Here is a 19,414-nt window from a genome sequence, read left to right as displayed (position 1 = left end):
CTAGAAAAAGTTCCCTGTAAACAAATTCAAATTAACATTTCATTTTTTAAATTTGGCATTAGTGTAAGGTATTCCTACTCAAGGGGTTAAATGTAATTATCTCTTACGTCATTGGGGGCCACTAGAGTATGCCAGGGAATCATTCTATATATTCCCTTGTGACCCATAAACCTGTGCAGCATTGTGCGAGATTGTATGATTGTCTGAAAAATGATGTGACCACAAAACAATAAACATTCCAAATATTTCAAAACTGATCATCCCTTGTCATCATCTGGATGGCGTAGGCTGATCTTGCCTAGCGGGGCATACATCTTAAAAACACACTCTAAAGCATAAAAAATAATAATATTGAGTCCTGAAAAAACAAATTGTTCGTTTAAGACCGGGCCTTGCCTGAAGTCTTAATTCCTCGGTGGTTAAATGTTCTAGGATTATTGTGCCTAGATACACGAACTGTTGGTCAGTGGTCAGGGAAAACCCGTCAAAACACTGGCTTGATGATTCTTTGTCTTTGTTAGCTGTTTACGGTGGTGCCGGCACTTTTTTCTTGCGATGATGCTGCTTTGTATTCTCCTTGGTAGACTGTATAAGCTGCACCTAAGTTTGGAGAGACTTAAACATTTCATTAATAAAAGCACAAGGAGAGCGCTTTTAACCACTATAATTTAGTATCAGCACAATTTTTTTGTTTTTCACCACTGTCTTGGCATCCGCATATAAAATAAACACAAAAACGCCTTGCTCACCAACTACAAAAGAAAGAAATCAACGGTGCATAGGGAAATTTCGTCAGAGAACACTGATAAGTGACAAGAGGTTGTCACTAAAAGTCCCTAAAGCTTGCACTCATTGTAAACTGTAAAATATACATAAAGTACCAGTTAAATAACTAATACCACTAATATCACATTTATTACAGACCAAAATGGGAAATATCCACATGAACTTAACTAGAACACAACTAAAACGTATACAACTTTTTTTACAAGCTAAAAACTGACGAAATGCATAAAATGACAACTAATAAACCATAAATAAAAAAGTCCCCATGGGAACGAAACGGACAGTATACGGTAAACAAAAATGCTAGTGTAGCCCCCTGTAAACAGCACGGGCTATACCTATCTTCCTTCTACTGTGGTAAGTCCTGTTAAGACCAGGCACCAGTAGTAATCATGGGTTTTCCCCCTTCATGCCCTACCTTGCGTGATAGATGCAGGCCTCGGACTCTGCTGCAGGCATGAGCAGAGGGGAGGTCTTGCTGACATCATAAGAGGTGGGACCGAGACTATTTAGCAGCCAGTTCCTGTAAGTGACAGTCTGTCTGTTCTCACCCGGCTCTAGAGCGGGTCTGTCCAAGGAGTTGGAGTGATAGACCAAGCTCCGTCCTGGGAGCTAGCCAGAGAAAGAGCTGGGCCTTTACATTTGGAGAGCGAGCCAAGCTCAGGTGGGACCAATGCCCCTCACCACGAGGCAAGGGTGATGGGGAGGATTCATCCCCCGCCCAGAGGATATCCTCTGCGGTGGGCAGTGGGGTATTGAGGCCCCAGCATAGTCCATCCTGACGGGGAGAATATTTGGAGGGAAGGAGAGGAGGAAAGGACTGTACCGAGGGGAGAGTTGTGAGTACTGAGGAGCTTGCTGTTGTTGTAGCTGCAGGCTGCTGCTATTGTCGGGCACGGCTAAGAACAATAAAGAGAGACTTTATCTTTTAACAACAAAGACTATTGTGTGATTCGGGCATTTCACCCTGGGACCAGGGACGGTTCTTCTATACGGGTCCTACCCCACATACCTGGGAAGGTATAGAAGATGGAGGCGCTGCACCACCACTAGAAGAATGGAGGCTAATACCCCAGAAGCCTGGTCCTGTTATCCCCCACACCATCGCGGGAGACTCAGGCCCTCCTGTTCCACGCAGATACGCACCACTCAGTACATGTAATCCGCCCTCACGCACCCTAGATATGTCAGATGAGTCTAGGGGGGGGGAATATGGGTTGCATATATAAATATATATATATATATATATATCATGAATTTGACAATAGCTACTGCTTAAAAAATAAAATCTGGATTGCCTACAGTTGCATTCTTTAAAATGAGAGGCTATAGATGATGGTTCAAATTGAGACACCTTTTGGAGGGAAAGGAGAGGTAATGGTTAAAAGTTATAAAAAAATACATCACATATGCAGTTAACTTTATAGGAACAATTATTTCATATCTGACTTTATGCTTACTCGTTTATATTGTACGCTTTGTGAAGTACTGAGTATACTTTTGACACTATTCAAATATGGAAATACATCTTAAATATTATTGTATTGTTAATGAAACAATTATAACAAATAGAATTAAAAACATAGAACAAATAGAATTGAAATGTGTTTACTGGTTTCTGCGTAGAGGTAATTTGGATACTGCATGTGGGGATTATAACCCCTTGTAATAATTCCTACATAATAGGGACTATGCCATCTAAAGCATTTCTGCTGAGTGGGTATTGGCCAATTCTGGGGAGGGCAGCGTTGGGAAATAATTTAACCCGTACTGGTGCAGCAGACCAGATGTACCCAGTACTGTTGCTGGGAGACGCCCATAAACTATGAGGTATTTATCCTAAGATACATGTAGCCAGGTCCCCTTTTCCTACCTGCTGCCCCGCGACCCCTACCTCGGTTCTTCCGCTGCCGCAGGTCACTCGATGGACCCGCCGGCACGTCTGGAAGGTGGGGGCCAGTGCAGGGAGCGCTTTGGCACTCCGGCGGTCCCCGGCGGCTCCCGAGCAGTGCGCCGCCATCTTACTATAGATCACGCATGCGCAGTGAGTACCGAAGGCCCTGCAGAGTTGCGCATGCGCGAGGATAGCGCGAGGGGAGCCCGCGAAACCCTAGCCTACCAAGGAAGGCTCTTGGAAGGGACTACAAGTCCCGTGAGCCTCAGCAGCGCCCCATGTGATGCTAGGGAGCCAATAGGGCTGGAGGGTGGCCCTCCACGAGAGAAGAGATACAGTTCGCGGGCTTGGAGCACGTTTGTGAGTTGGAGCCTGGAGAAGCTAGGGGAAGGAGGTAGGGTGCAGGAGTCAGTGACTCCCTGCACTAGGCCAGCAGCCCCCAAGGCCCCAGCTAGCCCTGAGTCACCCTGAAGTGTAAGTTGTGTCAGGGACAGCCCCCAGGTTAGGGACCCTGCCACTTACTATCTAGAGTTAGTGTAAATTTAGATGTGTACCCATATTTGTAACAGATGACAACTGTATTTTTGTCTCTGCCTTATGTATAAAACCTGCTTTGTGAACCATTAAAACTCAGTTGTGGGAATTCAACTACGAGCCTCCTTGAATTCTTACAGCTCCGAGCTCGTATGCTATACTATTTGAAAGAATCCCATATCTGTTGCGTTTCAGTAGCTCCGGGGGGAAGATATGTTTTGCTTGCCCTAGAAGGACCTGATCTGTAGAGATCTAACACAAGGCATGACAGTAGCATTTAAAATAAAACTAGGAAGCATTGTATGTTGAAGTTTTGTTAATTGCCCGTAGAAAGTAGAATGAATGTTGATGGAAGATAAACTCAGAGAGTGTGTGGGTGTGTGTAAGAAAGATAAGGAATTAGAAATATATAGTAAATAAAACAATAAGATTTTTGTTTTATAGGAAGGGTTGCAGAGATGGTTTTGTTTTTGTTTTTTAGTTATCAAGGTTTCTCTGTTCAAACTTATAATAGGAAACTAACGGTTTGTTTTCTTAAATACACTGGTCTTGTCTGATTTTTGAACAGCAGTCATTTAAAAGAGGGAAGGTTAAAAGCAGCCAAGCGGGCTGGCCCCCCTCCTCCAGCTTAAGCAATGTACAAAGACCACGTTCCAGGCATGAAAAGTTAACTAAAAACTGAAAAAGAAAAAAAATGTTTAAAAGCAGCTTAGTTATAGTATGGGGAAAGAGAATGATATTGTAATTTATTTATTTTTGGACTGAGTTTGCAGGATCAAACAGGTCTGTTTTGGGTTTTTTATCTTATTTTTTGTAAAGTTCATTTTCTCTGTATCAGAGAAGTGTGAAATTATGCTTATTTATTGTGCTTTCTGTTTTTTGTATATAACCCTGCTTCCTATCGCTCGCAGGCCGCTACTATGTGCTGTGTCACCTGTAGGCTCACAGGGACTAAAGACAAAAAAACAAGCGCAAAACGCATAGTGAAGTATATCAAAATTAATTTTAGTGTTTAAAAGAGGTAAGTATTCTGCGTACATCAGAAAAATAGGATATGAGCATTTCGTGTACAATACACGAGTTACCACAATGTGGACGACAGGACACACGATAGAAGGGGGCGCCTCAGGTAAGTGGACCTCAGCACCCTCCAGATGTCATCTGATTCCTTGGTAGTGGTTGATCTCCAGTCTCCAAACCGTCCCAGGCACACTGTCTTAGGCGGTCCTTGTGGTGATAGAAGAAAGTCTGTAATCCAGACGGGGCACACTATGGGCATCATGCAGTAAGCAGCGGAAAAATGCATTAGCCAGTTTAGCAATTAGCCATGTTTTTGGCGTGTTAAACTGGCTGTATGCTGTAAGGGGCGAATCCCTGGCGAATGAATGCGCCACCACCATTTGATGAAATGGCGTGTAACCGGTGGCGGGACGGCTGCCTGGCGAGAAACTGCCGAGAAGCCGTCCCCTGCCGAGTTGTGTTTCCAGCAGAGAGAGATCCGCTGCTCTCTCGGCGCAAACATCAGCACAATAAAAAATATTTTTTAAACCATTTTTATTCATAGTGTACATGTGCAGGGGGTCTCCGGAGCTGAACCGCATTGGTTTCAGGTCCGGGGACCCCCTGCTTCCCGAGATACAGGCCCCTTTATGAGGTGCCGGTATCCCTCTGCATTTAAAGGTCCCGATCACGTGACCGCGAAATGTAAACAAAGCAGAGGGATACCGGCACCCCATAAAGGGGCCTGTATCTCGGGAAGCAGGGGGTCCCCAGACCTAAAACCAAAGCGGCTCAGCTCCGGAGACCCTCTGCACATCTACACTATGAATAAAACACACATATCAATAAAGACTCGTTCCTTACCTTACAGGGTATCTGCTATGGTAGCGAAGCAGCATTAATATTTATTTAATAATACTGTACAGTGAGCAGGGGGTCCCCCGAGCTGAACCGCATCACTTTGTGGACCAGGGAACCCCTGCTTCCCGAGTTACAGGCCCCGGTATGTGTGATCGGATGGGCAGTGTCGCCGCCATGTTTATAGCGTCCCATACGCTACGTGCCCGCAATAAACATGGCGTCCACACTGTAACCGATGCCCCAAACCGGGGCCTGTAACTTGGGAAGCAGGGGGTCTCTGAGCCACAAATCAATGCGGTTCAGCTCAGGGGGCCCCCTGCTCCCGCACAATATTATTAAAATACATTAATGCTGCTTCATTACCATAGCGGATAGCTGCTAAGGCAATGAAGGGGTTAACGCACACAAATGCCCCCAATAAACATAGCAGCAATACACAACATACAATACAGTAATGGGCACAATGACTATTATCCACAAATGGATAATAGTGCAGTTGTCCATTTAAAATACATACAGAACAATAAAGACATTAAATACATGTAAAAAATATGATGACGTCACTTAAAGGCAAAGAAAGCACAGCCAATCAGAATGGCTTTGCTTCAATTGCCTTTAAGATGACGTCATTAAAGAAACATGGCCGGCCTCACATGGTACGGTAGCCAATCAGAGCGTGGGAACTCCATCCCTACTCTGATTGCTCTAGTAGACCATGTGACAGAGGCTTCGGGAAGAACGGATATGACGTCATTGAAAGCCTGTCACATGGTACTTGAACCAATCAGAGTAGGGATAGACTTCCCACGCTCTGATTGGCTACCGTACCATGTGAGGCCGGCCATGTTTCTTTAATGACGTCATCTTAAAGGCAATTGAAGCAAAGCCATTCTGATTGGCTGTGCTTTCTTTGCCTTTAAGTGACGTCATCATTTTTTTTACATCGGCCAAAACACATGGTTTTCACGGCCCAATCAGGGCTGTGGGAACCATATGACGAAAATGTGACGTCAAAGGCCTTTAAAAGCCTATGTCGTCTCATTTTGAAGCCAGACGCCGAGGAGGAAGGACCTCCTACTGAAGAAAGAAGACCAGGGCGTGGCCGCAGACGGGAAGAAGACCCCGGAAGAAGGTAGAAGAATACAGATGAAGATGGATTACAACTAGAAGACCCCTGGATTGTCGTGTTTTATTATTTTATGGTTTATTATTTTATGGTTTATTATTTTATGGGTTCCTGTTCGTGGATTGGTTCGTGAGTAAGCTGATCAACGGGAGTCGGTGGGGTCAAGTAACGGTAAGTTAAATAAAGAAATGTATTTAATGTAACTCTGTTTTTTTTTTTCCTTTTTCATGTGTTTATTTTTTTTTATGCATATCATTTCTTGCCACTGTATGTATGTATGTCTAGAGAGATATATACATACAGGGTAAGAAATGATAGTGTTGTAAAAGCTTGATTTACTGTATTGTTAATGATTGTGGCTATGCTGCTATGCATAGATGTGTGTTAAATGTATTTTATTATTACAGAGATGTAATTTTTGGGCTTCTATGCTGTACTGTAGGTTATGGAGAGGCTTGCTTTAGTATATTGTAATTTTTGGTGTCGTTTTTGTATGATGTGAACTTGTTCTCTGTAACGATAGCTATAGTTAATTGTGTAATTGGTATGGATGGTATTTTAATTGTTTAGGGATGTAATTCATGTCTGTTAATTCATTGATGGTGACTTTATTTGGATGACATAGTATACTTCTTGTGATGTCAGGCTATTTTAGTTGGATTATTGTATTGTTAACATTGATTTGCAGCGTGTACATGTAGCTTACATTTTATGCTACATGTATACACTGTAAATGTAATGTTTTAAGTGGCATTTGAGGCTTTAGATTGAATGATTACATGAGATTTGTTTAGGAAATTGGTTTTTAATTCAGTGAGGATGTTATGCATACGTGGTGTTGCCATTGCAGGATGGCTTCACCCCTTAATTACCTTTGAGGTTAGTACCCGATAAGGTGATTAAGGGGTTCATTGGTATGTGAATGGCATTGATATGTATTGGCTATTTATTATTTTGTCAACGGACCCCAAGGATGATGCTGGCGACGGGGCCTTCTTATTGATGAGGTTAGTAGAATTTTCTTTATTTTACAACGGTATTTAATGTGTTTAATAATGGCCAAATAATGTATTATCCCTATGTGGATAATAGTTATTTGGCACATTATTGTACTGTATGTGTTGGGGGGAGGGGGTATTGGCCCCAAGGGTATTTGGTAGGACTCCCCTGTGGGTAGTGGGTGAGGGTGGTTAGGCCTCAGGGGGCGGGGGGTTAGTGGGGGAGGGTATGTGGGTGATGGTGGGTTAACCCCTAAATGACTGTAGCGGTTAATAACCGCTATGATGATTAAGGGGTTAGGGGACATTACATTGGATGTTTTTATTCTTGTGTCTGTTTTGCAGAAGCGGATGGGGCATGGGCAGGATGAAGATGAGGATGGCCTTCATCGTGGCAGCCTCACATGGGTGAGTGCTATATGTATTTAATGTCTTTATTGTTCTGTATGTATTTTAAATGGACAACTGCACTATTATCCATTTGTGGATAATAGTCATTGTGCCCATTACTGTTTTGTATGTTAGGGGGGTATAGGTGTTGTTGGGGTCATATATATATATATATATATATATATATATATATATATATATATATATATATTTAGTTAGTGTGGGGCTGTTGTGTGTATTTTTTTTAATTGTGGGTAGCGGGGGTGGGTGAAGGGGGTATTAGCCCCAATGGTGGTTTGTTTAGGGCTTGCGGGTGGGTAGCGGGAGGCCTTAACCCCTTCATGACCGTAGCGGTATTAACCGCGACGGTCGTGAAGGGGTTAAGTGCACCCGCAACCCCCCCGCAAGCCCTAAACAAACAACAAGGGCCAAATACCCCCTTCACCCACACCCGCTACCCACAATAAAGCTGGCACGGCTGTTTAACCTCTTCATTACCTTAGCGGTTAACCGCTAAGGTAATGAAGTGGGCTTTAAATGCCTTTTTCCTGGCTCGGATGCATGCCGGGGGGGTTCGGTGCTGATATTAATGGTATCAGCTCCGGAGACCCCCGGCATCAATCCCAGCCAGGAAAAAGGCCTGAATTTATTCTAAGTGCCGATCCGCCGCTCATCCGCTGCGCATCAGCAGCAACTTGCCATATTTTTCTTGCGTGGCTGATCCGCCAGCAAAACACCATTCTAGAGAGGCGAATAGCTCCGCTTAGCTACTCGCCTCTTGTAGAATACAGCGTGGCGGAAAAATTTGGATTTTTAGGCGGAAAGTGCCTTCTCGCCCCGGCGGGAAAAAAAAAAAACGCCAGCCAAACTGGCGTTTTTTTTTAATCTCACCACTTTCTGGCCCCTTACTGAATACGGATAGGCTTTTTAGGCGGGAAAGTGGCGAGAAATGCCTTTCCGCCGCTTACTGCATGATGCCCTATGTGTGCATTAGGACAGAGTCTCTAAGTCCATAAATGTCTGCCAGTTGCGGGTAAACCACCGCAGCGTGTCCGCATCCACACCTCACAGGCCGACGCTCTCCAGTGACGTCACTGCTTGCGCATGGGTGTGACGTCACACGCAGTGCGTACCTCCAACAGGGGACACTGGCAGAGTACCTCGTATGCACAGTATTACGAGAAAAATGGCATAAAAGAGCAATAAAAGCAGTAATCCTACGCGTTTCGTAGCTAGAGTGCTACTTCTTCTTCTTTATCCCTGAAGAAGTAGCACTCTAGCTACGAAACGCGTAGGATTACTGCTTTTATTGCTCTTTTATTGCTCTTTTATGCTATTTTTTATGCTATTTTTCTCGTGATACTGTGCATACGAGGTACTCTGCCGGTGTCCCCTGTTGGAGGTACGCACTGCGTGTGACGTCACACCCAAGGAGTGACATTACTGGAGAGCGCCGGCCTGTGAGGTGTGGATGCGGACACGCTGCGGTGGTTTAACCGCAACTGGCAGACATTTCTGGACTTAGAGACTCTGTCCTAATGCACACATAGTGTGCCCCGTCTGGAATATAGACTTTCTTCTATCACCACAAGGACCGCCTAAGACAGTGTGCCTGGGACGGTTTGGAGACTGGAGATCAACCACTACCAAGGAATCAGATGACATCTGGAGGGTGCGGAGGTCCACTTACCTGAGGCGTCCCCTTCTATCGTGTGTCCCGTCGTCCACATTGTGGTAACTCGTGTATTGTACACGAAATGCTCATATCCTATTTTTCTGATGTACGCAGAATACTTACCTCTTTTAAACACTAAAATTAATTTTGATATACTTCACTATGCGTTTTGCGCTTGTTTTTTTGTCTTTTGTCTGTAGCATTATGGAGTGTTGAGCCACTCCTCTTACTGTAGCAGCAAACGCAATCAACCAACGGTTTTGTATGGTTTTATATATATATATTTTCATTTCCACGGTAGGGTTGCGCCTGCATTATTGTCCCTTATTGTTTATTAAGGAAGGGTGACTTTATTTAGAGGTTTATCACGTTATAGACACTGTTCTTCCAACACAATTTGGTTTCTTTTGGGTTGTGCACTTTTGTTTCTCCTTCACAGGGCCTAAGCCTCTGCCACGGAGAGCCTGGGGCGCGTATGACAATATGAATAACCTCGTACTTGGTGCAGCGCCTCCACCTGCGATGGCTTCCACCAGAGGGGGAGTGGTTCCTCGCAGGAAATATATATATCACTCCACACACGGGTAAAACAACCAAGGACTTTACTTGCATGAATAACCTTAAGCATATACACATATGCCAACAGGTGTCCCTCCCTAGAAGAGACACTAACTCCGGCGTTGCGCAGGACGCTACCTCCACCTCCACCGGATGATCCCTCCCAGTGTCCAGTAACCCCATACAGTATTACCCCCCCCGACTCAAGTGAGATGTATATGTGTGACTGCGCAGCCACTGTGTCCCTTGTGAATGTGATATGACTCGTTGGTGCACTTGTGGATTACCTGCCGGGCACTCCGGTGCCCGGGCCTGCCAAGGAACTTCACAAAGGATCCCGACGTTGACTGTACACCGGAACCACCGTCCGGGGCGATCCCACCCGGATGGCTGATGCAGCAACAGCAAAGGTCTGAGCCCAAACCTCGGGACGGACGCGCAGCTTCTGCTGTGTCCCTCATTCTCCAGAATAGATTATATTTTTGCTAATAGTCGGGTAAGGTGACAGATACTAAAATAGAAGATATTACCATCTCGGATCCTGCCCCAGTATAGGTGGGGGTTAATGTGGGAGAAAGAGCACGGGGGGACAGACAGTGGATAGTTCCTTCTTATTTGTATAACAACGCAGAATTTAAAGCATTTATTCTAAATAATTGGTTTTATTTTAAGGAAACTAATGCGGCTCATTGCAATGTAGGAAGGTTATTCTGGGAGACTGGGATTGCAGTTTTAAGAGGGAAAATAATTGCATATAGTGTATAAATAAGAGAAGGAAGGAGATTGATTTGGTGTTCTCTGAGGCAGGGGTGTGCAAAGTTTTGGAGTCTTCTCCTGTGACCCGGCGTCAAATGACGCTCCGAATGAGGTATGAATGAGAGGCTCCGAATACAATGGTGAAGGCAGTCAGAAGATCAGAGGCACCACGTGACGTGACGTCACCACGGCACAACGCCCTACGCGTTTCTCTGCAGGCGGTGAATACAGGGAACATCCCCTTGCTGCGTATATGTAGTGTTCCGTTCATTGTGAATGGTGGACGCAGCTGCAGGCTCATAGATCATATGACTGCAAATTAGCATATCAAATTGCCCCAATAGGTCATGGATGGATGCGTTGTGCCATGGTGACATCACGTCACGTGGTGACTCTGATCTTCTGACTGCCGTCGCCATTGTATTCGGAGCCTCTCATTCATACCATGGATGCTACAATATAGTTTTATTTCAATATAACACAACAATAACGTTTAAAAAAATATATACAAAAGGTTAATTAAAATCCCTGGGTAGGCGGTAGAAAAGTGTGTAGCAGTGCTGGGCTATTAACCCATAGTATGCTGACTGTATATAATAAGCAGTATTACCAAAGTCTAATGGCTAAAGTAGCAAATTAAAATGTTATTATTTTTGATGAATTGTGAGAACAATACTCACCCTGGTGTGTCGATTCTACGAGGAATACACCTGTTATTGTACACCCCTACCACTGTGGTATTTATACTATACTTTGAGTGCAGTAATTGGGGTTCTTGTGTTAACTTATGTCTACTATATGCGTTCACCCCATTGCACCTTAGTTTATCTTTCTAGTTAATTGGAGGACGTTGATTCCATTTCTATAGGATGTTACAATATAGCTAAGTACTTTACAAATACCACAATATAACACAAGGGTTATTTTGCAAGCCTATACAATCACGGTCACTAGAGTGAGTGAGTCCAAAGTAAACCTTGGCAGTGATGTTAGAGCTGCGCTGTTTTTAGAAAACAGCTTTTATATATGTGAGTTTAGTTAGATGCGGGATCCCACAGTACTAGCATTGTCTTGCAACCCTTTGGTATAGCATTCAGTAACATCCAAACAATCTGTCGACAGCTTCCAGCCAGCCTCAGGCTCACCACGATTAGATAGTGAGTTTATTTTAAAACTTGGCAGTGATGTTAGAGCTGCGCTGTTTGCAGAAAACGGCATTTATATGACAGTTTAGCTTAATGAGGGACCCATGTGCATACACATTCATGCACAGCATATTAACTGACATTTGTAGTCTAAATCCACACAACCATGTTTGTTTGAATTGCGCTGTTAACTCTAAACAGCATCCATATGTCAGTATGTTTTCTTGGTAGACTGATTGACATAAGAATTATGGAACTTTCTGCATAATGTATGGTCAATTGGCGCTGTGCAGCAGTTCAGCAATACTGCTTTATTTTCTCGATCATTGCAGAGTGGTCCAAGCCATCAGCAATCATATGACTGAATATTGCTGTTTGTATGTACATGAGACGAGATATGATGTGGCATGTGCTATTGGTACAACCTATGGTTAATGACATTCAGTGAATTTGTTTTCTCTGCATTGATGTATAGTGCATAGGCAAATGATTGTGCCACGAATGAAGTGGGTAATTATTGTCATTAGCATTCAATTCTGAGCGGTAATTTATTGCACAGCTCCTATTGTTGTCCAATATACCACTGCCAATGGCGAAGGATTTAAGGCAGCAGCAAGTATAGATCCAGGCACCACGAGTTAGGTTTTAAGGAGTTTTATTTTTATCACTATCTCACGTTTTTTCACTATAATATATTCACTACAAAATATAAAATAATTAGTGTGGTGTGCACCACAAATGCACTTTCTGTGAATGACTGACTTTATCAGCCTTTCATTTATGTGTTAAATCAGGTATATGGTATACAGCATATTTATACCCTAATACTAAAGATCACCCCCTCATTATGGGGTGACTTGTACGTCATAGAAAATAACTAAAATGTGTAAGAAAAACAATTGCATATGAGAAAGTCAGCTAAAAATCATTATACACGCTCAGTAACCTTTCCCCTACATTACGCGTCTGAGTGTTTTGTTTGTGTTTTCTGTAAGGGGGTGAATGTGAGAAATTATTTATCTCTCTGATTCTACCAGACACGTGAATGTTGAGAAGTCAATTCTAACTCTGATCCCACTTCTCAAGGCTGTACGCCCCTCCCTTCCTTTGCAGCTGGCCAGGGTTAGGATCAATAACATTTGCTGAGAGCGAAAACATCTTTCAAACCCGAGCTGCGCTTTCATTTCATGCTTTCATTTCATGCTTTCATGCAGACAAACATCAAAATGGATGACGCAGACAGGGACAAGAACACATCAAAATGGCTGTGAAACTATGGCTACAAAATGGTGCTGAGAACAAAATGGCTGCTTGGATCCTAGTGCTGTTTACTTGAGAACACCCTATGTCACTTTCTCAGTCCCCCCTTTTTATTCTTAAAACAATCCTTTTGAGAATTATTGGTATGATAGTTCAGAGACACATAGGGAGACACACATTGTATTTTGGGGTGCTCCATCACTTGATAGTGCTTGTTGGTATACACCAGAGGAAGAGGGGGAGTGTGCCTGCCCTTTACTGTCAGTCTCATGTGGCCCTGCAGCCAAAATGTCATCCAGAGTTAAATCGCTGCCATTTGTATCTTCTTTCTTCGGGGGACTGCTGTGTCACAGGAGACCAGAAATTTTAACACCTTAAAATCCAGATCCTTTGATTTGAGCAAAGCGAGAGATAAAATAAATTGTGCTTTATTTACAACATGAACATACACAGCTTGATTTACAAAATAATACGAATTAACACTTACTGGGATGGGACAAAACGAAATAAAATGTTCCCGGAACAAAATTCCCAGAAACAAAGTCTCTTGGCATCAATTCCCAGGAGCGGGGTTGGTGTGCAAACAGAGCCGTGAAATAGTCTTTGGCTAGTGGCGACGCTCGCAACCACTTTTTCTCCGCCGAAGGTACTCGTTCGTTTTCCTGCCATATGATTGGTTCTGGATTCCCTAGTCCTTACGAACTATCGATTTAGGTTACGATTTGATAAAGTTTCAAATCCAGCTCTGATTAATCTAACTCTCGATCGGCTGCACGGACTTTTAAAAGCACCAAAGTCCTATCTTTACACTCTGCAGCGAATCGTGGCGTGGGAACCAAACTTTCCACCTATGGCAAGGTTGCCAGTACTTCATGGAACCGGGCAAAGGGACTTCAAGGTATGCCACGGGCATGCGCGGACTTCGCACCTGTCCCGCTTAGCATACTAACCAAGCCCACTTCCCCAGCGACAGCTTGTCTCCCTCCCCCGGACATCTGCTAGGGGAAAGCTGTTTACATCTCCGCCTCCCCTCTTAGCACTTTAACATGTCAGTTCTTTTGTTAACTCCGGACTTGGTCAGACATTCTGGGACCATCTCCGCAGGGTGTCTTAAAGGTCCGGGGTTAAATTATGCATGACTCACTTGCGGGGATGTCCTGCCATATACCTTTTGATCACTGTACTTGTGAATCAAGTGTTTCCGCTGCTCCGCCTGGTTGAAGGAAACCTTCATTGCTCTTATAATATTAATACCCTTAAAAGAGGGGGACTTTCATTCATGACTTTTCATGGAAGTTTATAAAAAGTAAACTATAACTGTTTTTTTCAACTTATATTTTTTTTATTGTTTTGTTCAGTACATAATATGCATACAGTAAAAAGGTTTATAAGAGCAAACAGTATCAGCTTACTGCATGTGACATTCAACTTTGTAATTGGGTAGAGGGTTTTGGACATACGGGGTAGACGGACAGACAGACAGGGGGGGGACTCCGGCCAGGAGTCGGAGGGGAGAGACAGACAAAAAGAGGGGGAGAAGAAGGGAAAGAGGGAGGGGGGGGGGAGTTCGGGGGGTCTCTGTTAGGTCCATCTACCTGACCAGACCTTAGAGCAGGCAACTTCTTCTACTCGACCCGGGGAGATTCATCACGCAGCTGCTATATGCTTCTGGTCTCAGATATGATAGTCGAGCTCGGAGAAGCAAAGATTCAATGCACACAAGGCGGCTGAATTATCACTTCTGGTTTTAATATGCTAACAGAGGAATATTTATACAAAAGGCAAGGACAATACATCGTGTGTCAATTTCATACATCTGTTACAAATTCAGTTCCCATGTATAGATCATACATCTAAAATGACATATACCATCTGGCCTAAATTAGTAGAAATAGGGATCAAAGGTCAATAACTACTAATGGGGTCAGAAACAAGACTAGTGGTCTTGTTTCTTATAATCTTGTTTCTTATGTAATAGATATCCTGGGACAGCTGTTCCAAAGCTGAAATACTTTTACCATCTAGTCTTCTTGTGAAAATAAAGCTTGACACATATTTATTTTAACCTGTTCAGTCCCTGAAAAGAACAGAGCTGGCAGATACAGTTTTTAACCTTACAGTCTCCCTCCTTTTGTTCTGGAAGAACAATTCAATCGACCAGTCCCATTTATTCTTCTACACACCACTCAGGAGAGGAAAAACTCCAAGGGAGAAACCTCTAAGAGACCATGGGGATGCAGAAACCTATCTCTTTTAGGTACCTCGTTTGATAATCAGAGATGAACATATGGGTGGTTGACGAGTACCAAGACTATTGGTATTTCTCGCTCTCATTGTGGGAAACATATACATAACTGTAGAGCTAGAAGCAGCTTTCTTTGGCAAAAATAGAGCTGATTACACTTTTAGCCATCTGAATTAACATATACACACAAAGTAATAAACTTGCGATTGCCATGATTCCATAAAGAATTTTCATTCCCAACGCACCTAGCCAATTTCCAAGACCAAATGTCCAATCGAACCCTTTTGGTTCCTCTCGCATTCTAGATTGAATTTCTGGTAGAGTGTCCATGTCATGATGTATATTTTTTGATTGGTCATCAATATAAACACAACATTCTTTACCTACTAACTTACAAACCCCTCCTTGTGCTGCCAACAGATAATCTAGTGCCATACAATTTTGCAATACTGTTGCTCTAATTTGTTGCTATTTGCTACTGAGTCTTAAAATAGCGTCTTTAGTATCGTTAAAAACGGCATCTATATTGACTACCAAGAAATCCCCTTTTGCATACAAATCATACATTCCTAAAAAGGTATTAGACCTCCCGCAACTCTCTTAACTGAGCTACTTTTAATAATTAATGCCTTTCAATTTCGTATTCTTTGCTTAGGTAGGGGGAACATTATTTAAATTCTATTTCTGAGCATAAGTGGGGGTTGGTGTGGGTTAATATTTCCTAGGAGCGACTGCCCAACACATACATCTTACATACTACATTTACTCAGAATATCGGAACAGACAAAATGGATGCCATAGTCAAAATGGATGACTTGTGATCCTTTCCTTGTGGTTGACACACACCCTTCCCACCTTCCTCATATCCAATCTTCTCAGCCCCCTCGTATCCTTTAGAGACAGTCTTTTTAAAGAACGGTTAACCATATCATAGTCCTGCTGGACCAAAAAAATAGTCCCATAGTGCATAACTCGATTCCTATCTGGCCATTGTATCGGCCCAGTTGATTTCTTTTTTTTTTTGGTCTCTTCTTCTGGGGGACTGCTGACATTTTCATCACCAAAAAGAGACATAGCATTGGTGGGGGGGTTGCAACACACTTCTGGACCAAAGTTTTGCTGTTCATAACGCATATATAGAGAGTAATGAGTAGGACAAACACACATACAAAAACATCCACTAGCTTCGCTCCCAGCGAAATAATCTAACCACCAAGTCCCAACAAATCCCAACCCTCATCTCTACCTTTAAACACTAAAATCACTTTCCCAAATAACATAACCTGGTTTAGTTGCAGGATAATACTTTATCTATCCTTCTATCACAGAGTCAATAACTTCCCTAGGGCAAAGTCGTATTTCTAGTCCCTTCGTAACCAGTTTCTTTTATATATATATAGTTCTACAAATATCTTATAGCATCTTGTCTTTTTCCAAGGGGTTAAGTATAACTCTCGTGTTCCTGTTGTGCAACTTATTGGGTATGGATAGTACATTGGGTTACATTGCACATAAGATGTGGGCTTTGTTTACCAGGATTCCATTATATAAACAAAATATTCCTGTTACTACCCTATCATCTTAATGTGAACACCACTTATATAAACCTAACAGCATAAACATTGTAATTAAAATAATAAAACCTGTAAAAAAGGTTATTAAAAAGTTCAAAGTTCATATATTGAGGTCCGGATTTCTGGTACGAACTTTTCTCCTTCTTTGGTTAGTGCCGGGTTTTATTGTGACCCAAAACACCAACTGAAAATAACTGTGTCTTTAGGCCTTCCCTTCTGTATTGAGGTTTAATTTTGAAGCGACTGTGGGTGCACTTATGTAACATGGATCCAGGAAAATACTCTGACGGGGTAGAATCTGGAATGGGCCTCTCCACTTTAGATGAAAAGCGCTTTTGCGTCACCTTTATCTTCATCTAATTAGTAGGACTGCACCTGGACATGAGACACTCAAACAATTGCATTAGTTTCACACAATAGACTCTGATTAAAATCGTCTGTTTAGAGCATAATCATACAACATTAAATCTAAAATGTACCTGGGGTGACCATTGGTTTTCCCATGAGAAAAATTCTTTCTGATTGTCACGGTAGGCCAGGCCAAATACACCTTTATATTTAAGGGATCGATCACAAAGCAAAACAGGCAGAAAAATACATTGCGGTTTATTCGGATAGGACCTTGGAAACACACAGAAACACAAGAAACAGAGAATATACTTTGGGGGACCTTATACTTATTAGGGAAATAACTTGGGGGGATTTGGGCTCAAAATCCAGAAGTCTGGGGGACACAGGGAAGCCCTGGTGTAATTCACCCTGCGCACTGTCAAATCATGCCTGCTTGCTGGGGAAAATTAAGTGACTACCAGCACTTTGGACCCCTAACTCCTGCAACCAAAATAATTATATTTCCACCCAAATATCCCCCTAAAACTGACACACAAGAAATTTCACAGTTCAAGGGCTAATGGAACATGACATAGGAAATAACAGGGTCAGTTCACTTTCAAGCACTCCATATCTGAGCTGGGGCATTGGAATGCTTATTCACATGTAATTCACCAACCTGGGTTTAAATCACAGGACAAACACAATGCATTGCAGGTTTAAAACACATACAACCAACATGTAGGCACAAGAGCTTGCACTCCACCATTTGCACCTATCATGTGGGGTTCTAAAACCTTCTCTTCTCTAAGACACCAGCTAAGAATACCTTGCTGACAGGCCAAAATATCCCCTCCGTTTTCTATCATGTGCCAGGAGACTGCTCTGCAGCTATTTCTCATAAGGGGCCACCCATACAAGGCAATCCACTTATAAAATCGCACAGACAGCTGCAGTCCCATGAGGCAAAGGGAATACACAGAGAATGCATTAACTAGCCCACTGGTCTTACACAGTTAATCCCACATACACAGTTCCTAGCTTATACCCCTAAGGGGGACAGTATCAAAGGGAAAAATTATAGGCAACACAGTAAGGTAAAATATTATACCCAAGAGCTGACAATCTCAGCCCTTGCCATTCGGTTTCAGGGGCAGCCAGCAATAATAACAGCAATAACACCCTCCTTTTGTTCACTTTTATTACATGTGAACAATATTACACAAAGGATAACAGCATTTAAAGCATAACCTTAATAGAATTGCTTGACATATAGCAAAACTAACCTGAAACCTTTGGGTATAAAATTTACATTAAAAATCTCAAAAAAAAACCCTACTGAATATAAATATAATCTGCTATAGTCTTCTGACAGAAACTTTTAGAACACCAAATAACATCTGGTTTGCTGAAAGAACAACCTGTAGCATAAAAAAACTTATAGACACAGATTTAAAGGTGGGACACATTTGAGAGAAAAATATGGTTAAAAAATGATAAAATATTAAATATTTGATCAACTTTGCAGAAAAATAATTCCACATAGAACCCTCTAGTATACTGGCAGACCTGGCTAGGGTCCCTTTTCCATGTCTTTTTTTTTTTACTGCTATTTCAGGGTCTGCACACTTATAAGAACCTCAGCACTAGAGTTTTTTTTTTTTTTGCTGATTACATTGGACTAGTGGTTACTTTATCCACTTCACTGTTCGCACTGCAAGACACTAGTTTAGTGATTCTATGCAGTTAATCAGTGATCCAGAACATTACATTGTGCTCATACTATAGGATCTGAGCATTTAATATCTGTTTTAATTCCCATCATTTTACACGGATATTAAAGATTTAAGTTTTAACCACTTCATTACCCACCCACCAGGTGTTTAGAGTGCTCATTCTAGGTTACTGTCCTCTGTTTATTTGAACTCTACAGTATATTAATCAATGTACAACTGTTTCCATTTCAAGCCATATAACAAGCTCAAATAACTTCTGGGCTTCCTGCCAAAACCTTGTAACAAAAAAAAGGTTAATTACTGGTTACTGCAATACAATTTAGGACAGCTTGAAATATGCAGCTCGTCACAGAGCCCGATAATGTTACTGGTATTCAAAAATTAAAACTGGATCTTTGTTTAACAGAAAAGTATAGGCTTAATATATACTTTAGACAGTTTTAGTTACTGGTTATACACAAAAAGAGCACAGAGTGCAGACACAAAACAAACAGAATTTTACGCTTCTTTCACACATGCAACCAGTTTTTACAAAAATAACAGACAC

Source organism: Ascaphus truei, chromosome 4, assembly GCF_040206685.1.
Source record: "Ascaphus truei isolate aAscTru1 chromosome 4, aAscTru1.hap1, whole genome shotgun sequence".
NCBI lineage: Eukaryota > Metazoa > Chordata > Amphibia > Anura > Ascaphidae > Ascaphus > Ascaphus truei.
This window is presented reverse-complemented; position numbering follows the sequence as displayed.